The following is a 7,011-nucleotide window of genomic DNA, read 5'->3' on the forward strand; positions in this document are numbered from 1 at the left end:
GTAAAAACTAATCACCAAACCGAAGGTGCAGAGTTTTCACTTTCTTTTGAAAGTTTTGTAGTTTTATGTTTAGGCCCTTGACCCATTTGAGCTAATTTTAATATATGGGTGAGATATATGTTTATTCTTTCTTCATTGTATTGCCATTACATCTTTGTCAAAAATCAGTTGATGAATCTAGAGACAAAGTAGACCGGCAGCGGTTGCCTGGGGTAGAAAGGGGGAGTGACTACAAAAGGGCATAAAGCATCTCTTTGGAGTGCTGGAAAGGTTGTAAAATTGGATTGTGGTGATGGGTGGTTGTACAACTCTAAGTATACCAAAAAATTACTGCATTGTACACTTAAGTCAAGTAAATTTTATCGTATGTAAATTATACTTCAATAAAGTGGTTTAAAAAATCAGTTGCCTTTTTTTTTGTGTGGATCTGTTTCTGGGCTCTCTATTTCTGTGTCATTGATCAGTATGCCTGTCCTTTTAATGCCATGCTGAAATTGGAGTGTTAGTCATCCAACTTTGATTTTTTTTGTTTTTATTTTTTTGAATTGATTTTTGGCTCTTTTTGCCTTTCCATATAAATTTTAGGATTAGCTTTTCAAAATCTACAAACAAGCCTGCAAAGATTTTAATCAAAATGATATTAAATCTATAGATCAAGCGGAGGAGGACTGACATCCTAACAAATATATCTCCATTTATTTATAACTTCACTCAGTTTTTGTTGGTCACTGTTTTGTAGGTTTCAGCATACATATCCTGTACAGATTTTGCTAGATTTCTACTTAAGTACTTTGGGGTTTTTTTTTGTGCTGTTGGACATTTTTTTTTTTAAATTTCAAATTGAAGTTGTTCATTGCTTGTATATCAGAATAAGATTGACTTTTGTATATTTTGGTTTTGCTAAGCACACTTATTAGTGTTTTTTTTCAGTAAATTCTTAGAGATTTTTTTACATAGATAATCATGTTGTCTATGAATAAAGACATTTTATTTCTCCTTTCCAATCTGTATGCTTTCTATTTTTCTTGCATTATTTCACCAGCTAGGACAACCAGTACAATATTGAATGTGGTTGTGAAAGCAGACATCCTTGCCTGATTCCTCGTCTTAATGGGAAAGCATTCAGATGCTAGCTATTAAGTATGATGTTAGCCACAGATTTTTAAATAGATGACTTTAAGGTTAAAGAAGTTCCCTTCTATTCCTACTTTGCTGAGAGGTTTTTTTTTTTAATATCATGAATAGATGTTGGATTTTGTCATATGCTTTCAAAGTGTATCTAATGAAATGATCAGCTTGTGTTTGATCCCTGATACCAAAACCAGACAAAGAACTACCAAAAAGAAAAAAGTTACAGGCCAATATCATTGGTGGACATAGATGCAAAAGTTCTCCACAAAATATTAGTAAATCGAATCTAACAACACATGAAAAAAGAGCATACACTGTGATCAAGTCGGATTCATCCCGGGGTCACAAGGATGGTTCAGCATATGTAAATTAATGTGATACACCGAATCACCAAAGGAAAGGACAAAAACCACATGATCATCAGTAGATGCAGAAAAGCATTTGATAAAATTCAACACGTTCATGATTAAAAAGTCTTACTAAAGTGGGTATACAGGGAACCTAACTCAACATAAAAGCTATGATAAACCCACAGCCAACATAATACTCAATGGTGACAAGTTGAAAGCCTTCCCACTAAAATCTGGAATAAGACAAGGATACCCACTCTCACTACTTTTATTCAAAATAGTATTGGAAGTCCTAGCCATAGCAATCAGACAAGAAATAAAAGGGATCCAAATTGGAAGGGAAGAGGTCAAATTGTCACTATATGCAGATGACATGAAGACATACAGATAGCCATTAGGCACATGAAAAGATGCTCAGTATTGCTAATTATCAGGGAAACGCAAATCAAAACTACAATGTTTCACCTCATACCAGTCAGAATGGCCATAATTAAATGATGATGATAAATGCTGAAGAGGGTGTGGAGAAAAGGGAATCCTCCAAAACTGTTGGTGAGAACGTAATTTGGTATAGCCACTATGGAAAACAGTATGGACAGTCCTCAAAAAACTAAAAATAGACTATGATCCAGAGAAAACTCTTTTAATTCAAAAAGATAAATGCACCCCAATGTTCACAGCCGCACTATATACAATAGTTTAGATATAGCTGAAGTGATTTACAACGGGCAGAACATATTCATGATCATTATTTCTTACGCTAGCCATGTTTTATGATTTTTAACATCTGGAGTATAATTCTTCCACAAACCTAGATTATCCATCAAGCACAGAAGTCTATTTCAGAAGGATAAGCTCTGAAAGAAAAAAACTTGACAAGAGAACCTTGTATCTTTATATAAAAGTCAGGAAACACAAAGGAGAGAAGATTAAAAACAGACCATGGTTGAATTTAATTATAAGAACTTTGTCTCAACATGAGTAATTTAACAAGTAGGTTCTTTGTGTAGCACCCCCAGCTCCCATCAGCAATCTTGAAAGTCCAGAGAAAGAATATGGAACATAGAACCTTAAGAAACAAAATACTTATAGATCCAAGTGATTTTCTTCATTTTCCGTTAATTAAAGGTGATTCTCTTCTTTAGAGACTCACTTCTTTGGGCATGTATCTGGAGGGAACTCTTATTTTGAAAAGATACATGCACCCCAATGTCCACAGCAGCACTATTCACAGTAGCCAAGACATGGAAGCAACCTAAATATCCATTGACAGATGACTGGATAAAGAAGTTGTGATATATTTATATAATGGAATACTACTCAACCATCAAAAATAATAAAATAATGCCATTTGCAGCAACGTGGATGGAATTAGAGATGGCCATTTAAGTGAAGTAGGCCAGAAAGAGAAAAAAATACCATATGATATCACATATATTATTATATTATATGTGGAATTTGAAAAAAAGACAAATGAACTTATTTACATGACAAACAGGCACATAGACATAGAAAACAAACTTATGGTTATGGGTTGGTGGGGTGGGGAAGCAGATGTGAAGACAAATTGGGAGTTTGAGATTTGCAGATACTAACTACTGTATATAAAATAGATAAACAAGTTTATACTGTATAGCACAGGGAACTATATTCAATATCTTATAACCTATAATGAAAAAGAATATGAAAAGGAATATGTGTGTGTATATATTATATATAACTGAACTATTATGCTGCACACCAGAAACGGACACATTGTAAACTGTCAATTAAAAAAAAAATGCTGAAAATAAATAAATAAATAAAATTTTTAAAAGAGGAGAAGGGTGAAGCCTTTTCTTTTAAAATCATAAATCGTCTCAGCCTCATTATATTTTGTTTCTTTTCATTTGTTTTTATTGTGGAACATTTTCAAACATAACCAAAGCAGGGAGAATAGAACAGTGAAGTCTTATCGCCCAGCTATGGCCAGTGATCAGTGTTTAGCCTTTCTTGTTTCATACACACAAACTGGAGACTACTTTTATATGCATACATATACATACACAAAAAGACTTACCTTTACCACCACTAGATTATTTTAAGGCAAAACCTGGATACCACATGAGTTATTCTGTAACTAATTCAGAATCAGTCTGAACTCTGAACGACTGGAAGCAATCATCTCCCTAAGCTAGAAGCAGCACAAATACCCCTGCCAAACCGTCATTATGGACATCTAAAAATGCAATTAGCAGCTGACGAAATTAGACGACAGAACAAAATGTAAGAAGTAATATATTATAAGAAGGGTGGGGAAAAATTATAATTATTTTTCAAATGATAGGCTTGTACACCAGGAAAGTGCAAAATAATTAGCTGAAGTGTTATTAGAAACAAAGAGAAATGTGATAAGTGGCTTTCTTATCTATAATCAACAACCAGCTATATTGTCGTTATGAAAGAGCAAACAAAAGCCTCAATAATACGTGTAGCAGCTATCCACGCATAAATACGAGATACAGTGAAATGCCTGGCAAGAAGCTTAATGAGAAATCCTCAATCTAGACATGAGAAACTTAAAGCACTACTAATCGACAGAAAAGAACACTTGAAAATACAGAAAATCACACATTGTTCCTGGATAGACACCCCTCAATATTGTCAAGCTGTCAATTTTCCCTAAATAAGTTATGAATTAAGGCCAATTTTCTTCCGTTCCCCCCCCCCTTTAAAACTTTGGAACCTGACAAACTGATTCTAAAGCTCATCCTGGAAGAGCAAACAGTGGGAAATTTTAAGGGGGAAAAACCCGAGGAAAAAAACTGTCCTTAGCAGGTATATGCAAGTGTATTATAACCTAGAGAGAGTAAGCAGCTCGGTATCTATTCAGACACAGACAACTCGGGAACGAAGAAGGCAGTGTTGACTGTAATGTCACTGCTGGCAGATACACACTGGGCGGCATTTGGGCCTTTTTGGTTTTGGTTTTGGAGGCACTTTTCCCCCTTATTCCACACACACACACACACACACAGAAAAACACAAACCAAGACCGGAAGCAATGTGAAACCATGCCCTACCTGAAGCTGTTAGCAAACGCAGAGTGAGGCCAAAAGATATTGAAACGTCGGAGTTCGGGGCAGAGAAAGGCTTGCCGCTGGGCTGAGCAAGGAGCACGAGTGGCTCAGGTCTCCCCAAAACCCCTGAACTCCCTAAAGGGTTTCAGCTGAGCCTTTTTAAAGGCCCGCTGAGGGGGGCGGGGGCGGCCCGGGGTCTGTGATCAGCTGTGCACAGTTCTCGGCTTGGTTGATGGTGAACAATCCTTAGGCGCCAGAAGGTCTGGGGGCTACGTGCGCTGATCACCAAGTAGTTAATTTCTTGCATTTGGTGGTGTTTTTAGCATCTGAAAAACTCAGGAAATATGCATGAAATACTATTATCTGGGTACTTCAGAGAGGAGCTGCCGCAGAGGAGACGGGGGAGGAGGCTGCCCCTGGAAGACCCCACAGGGTCCTTCCCGGATACGTTATAACCTAGAGTAAGTAAGCAGTGTGGTATTTATTCAGACACAGACAATTCAGGAATGAAGAGGACAGTGTTGACTATAATTTCACTGCTCAGAGATTCCTTCGAGCGGGTTCAGATGGGACCTGCTTAAAGCACACACAAAGCCACTGACAGATGAGGACCGAACAGGTTGGACACTTCACACGGAAGGAGAGAAAAGTCAATGATGAGGTGATAAGCATATTAAAGGAATATGATTTGTTTTTGTTTTTGGAAGCACTTTTTCCCACTTATTCCACACACACATACTTAACAAAAAACACAGACACAAACAGGGGCAATTTGGAACCACACCCTACCTGAGGCTTTTTCCATTTAACATTACCTAGTTAAGATTTTTTTTCATCTTTCAAATGTTCTCTGAAAATGGACTTTCAATGCCTGTGAAAAATTTCCTCATTGATATACTGTAGCCCCTGTCAAATAAATGGTCTTAAAACATCTTGAAGATCAAAAACTTAGACGGTTCCCTAATGCCAACTGAATAAAATGAAAGTTCTGCTTGTTTAAAATAAAGTCCAAGAATGAACGTTTTCTCAACCCCCAAATCTCCTGAAAACTGTCATGAACTTCAGTCCCGAGTAAATCTTAAGAGGTCCATTCTTAGGTCCAAATCATCAAGTGCGTGATTTTTCTCTTAGAGCGTGAGATAAAGGACAGAGCTTTGTAAACAGCAAGTCTGCTTGGTTGTTTTCGTATGTTTTGTTCATGAGAGAAAAACAAGGAAGGGTCTTCATTTCCTAAGCAGGGCTCTGCTCAATCCCAGGCAGGCCAGACAAGTCGAAACCTAGGCCATTCCTGCTGAACGTCTTTCGATCACCTTTGTCAATCCAGAGTGCCAAAAGGGCACAGCTGCCGGATTGAACTTTTCTTTTCATTTCATCTTTCAGTGTTTTTATTGTTGGTGTTTCAAAAGTCACTGCCAAGGTCCCTGGATTGTTGGCACCTGGGCTCAGGGTCCAGGCGGCCCCGGCCCTGGGTTGTTTCAGTAGCTTCTGTTTGTTTGTAGGCTTCTCTCTTCCAGTGGGTGGCGCTCTTTCCCTTTTGAATCCTCCTTTCTCTGAGGGAATGAACTCGCAGGAGGACAGCACAGTTGTGCTTTTCAAAAGAGTCAGCAGAATTCCCTTCAGCAGGTTCACACGGGACCCGCTTAAAGCACACACAAAGCCTCTGACAGATGAGGACCGAACAGGATGGACTTCACCACGGAAGGAGGGAAAATCACTGATGAGGTGGTAAGTGAACACGATTTGAATAATAAGTATTATGAGATACTTTGGGGGAAAACTGTTAAAGCTCGTTGTTTAGTCCTGTAGGGCGGCCGTAGCAAAGTACCAAAGACTGGGTGTCCTAAACAACAATTATTTTCTTACAGTTCTGGCGTCTGGAAGCCCATGGTGGAGGCGGCAGCAAATCTGGTTTCCTGTGAGAGCTCTCCTCCTGGTTTGTCACGGCCACCTTCTCACTGTGTCATCAGAATGGCCTTTCCTTTCATGGAGAGGGAGGGAGAAAAAAAAAAAAAGGAGGGAAAGTGAAAGAGAAAGAGAGAGGAGGGCAGAAAGGGAGAAACATCCCTAATTTTTCTTTCTCTTTTCATAAGGCCATCAGTCCTATTGAATTATGGTCCCTTATGACCTCATTTAACATTAATTACCTCCCTAAAGGTCTTATGTTAAAATACGCATTATTTTACACACATTAGGAGTCACAACATGAATTTTGAGTGGGTGCAATTCAGTCCATTACACTCTTTTTTTTTAGACTTTTTTTTTTTTTTTTTTTTTTGGCGAGTGGAAGTAATTAGGTTTATTTATTTACTTTTAAGGGAGGTACTGGGGATCGAACCCATGACCTTGTGCATGCTGAGCATGTGCTCTAACCACTGAGCTAGACCCTCCCCGCCAACTCTGTTTTTTCTCATGGTCTTTTTAAAAAAATTTTTTTATTGAAGTATAGCTGATTTACAATGTGTTAATTTCTG

The sequence above is a fragment of the Camelus bactrianus genome, chromosome 25, assembly GCF_048773025.1.
Source record: "Camelus bactrianus isolate YW-2024 breed Bactrian camel chromosome 25, ASM4877302v1, whole genome shotgun sequence".
Classification (NCBI taxonomy): Eukaryota; Metazoa; Chordata; class Mammalia; order Artiodactyla; family Camelidae; genus Camelus; species Camelus bactrianus.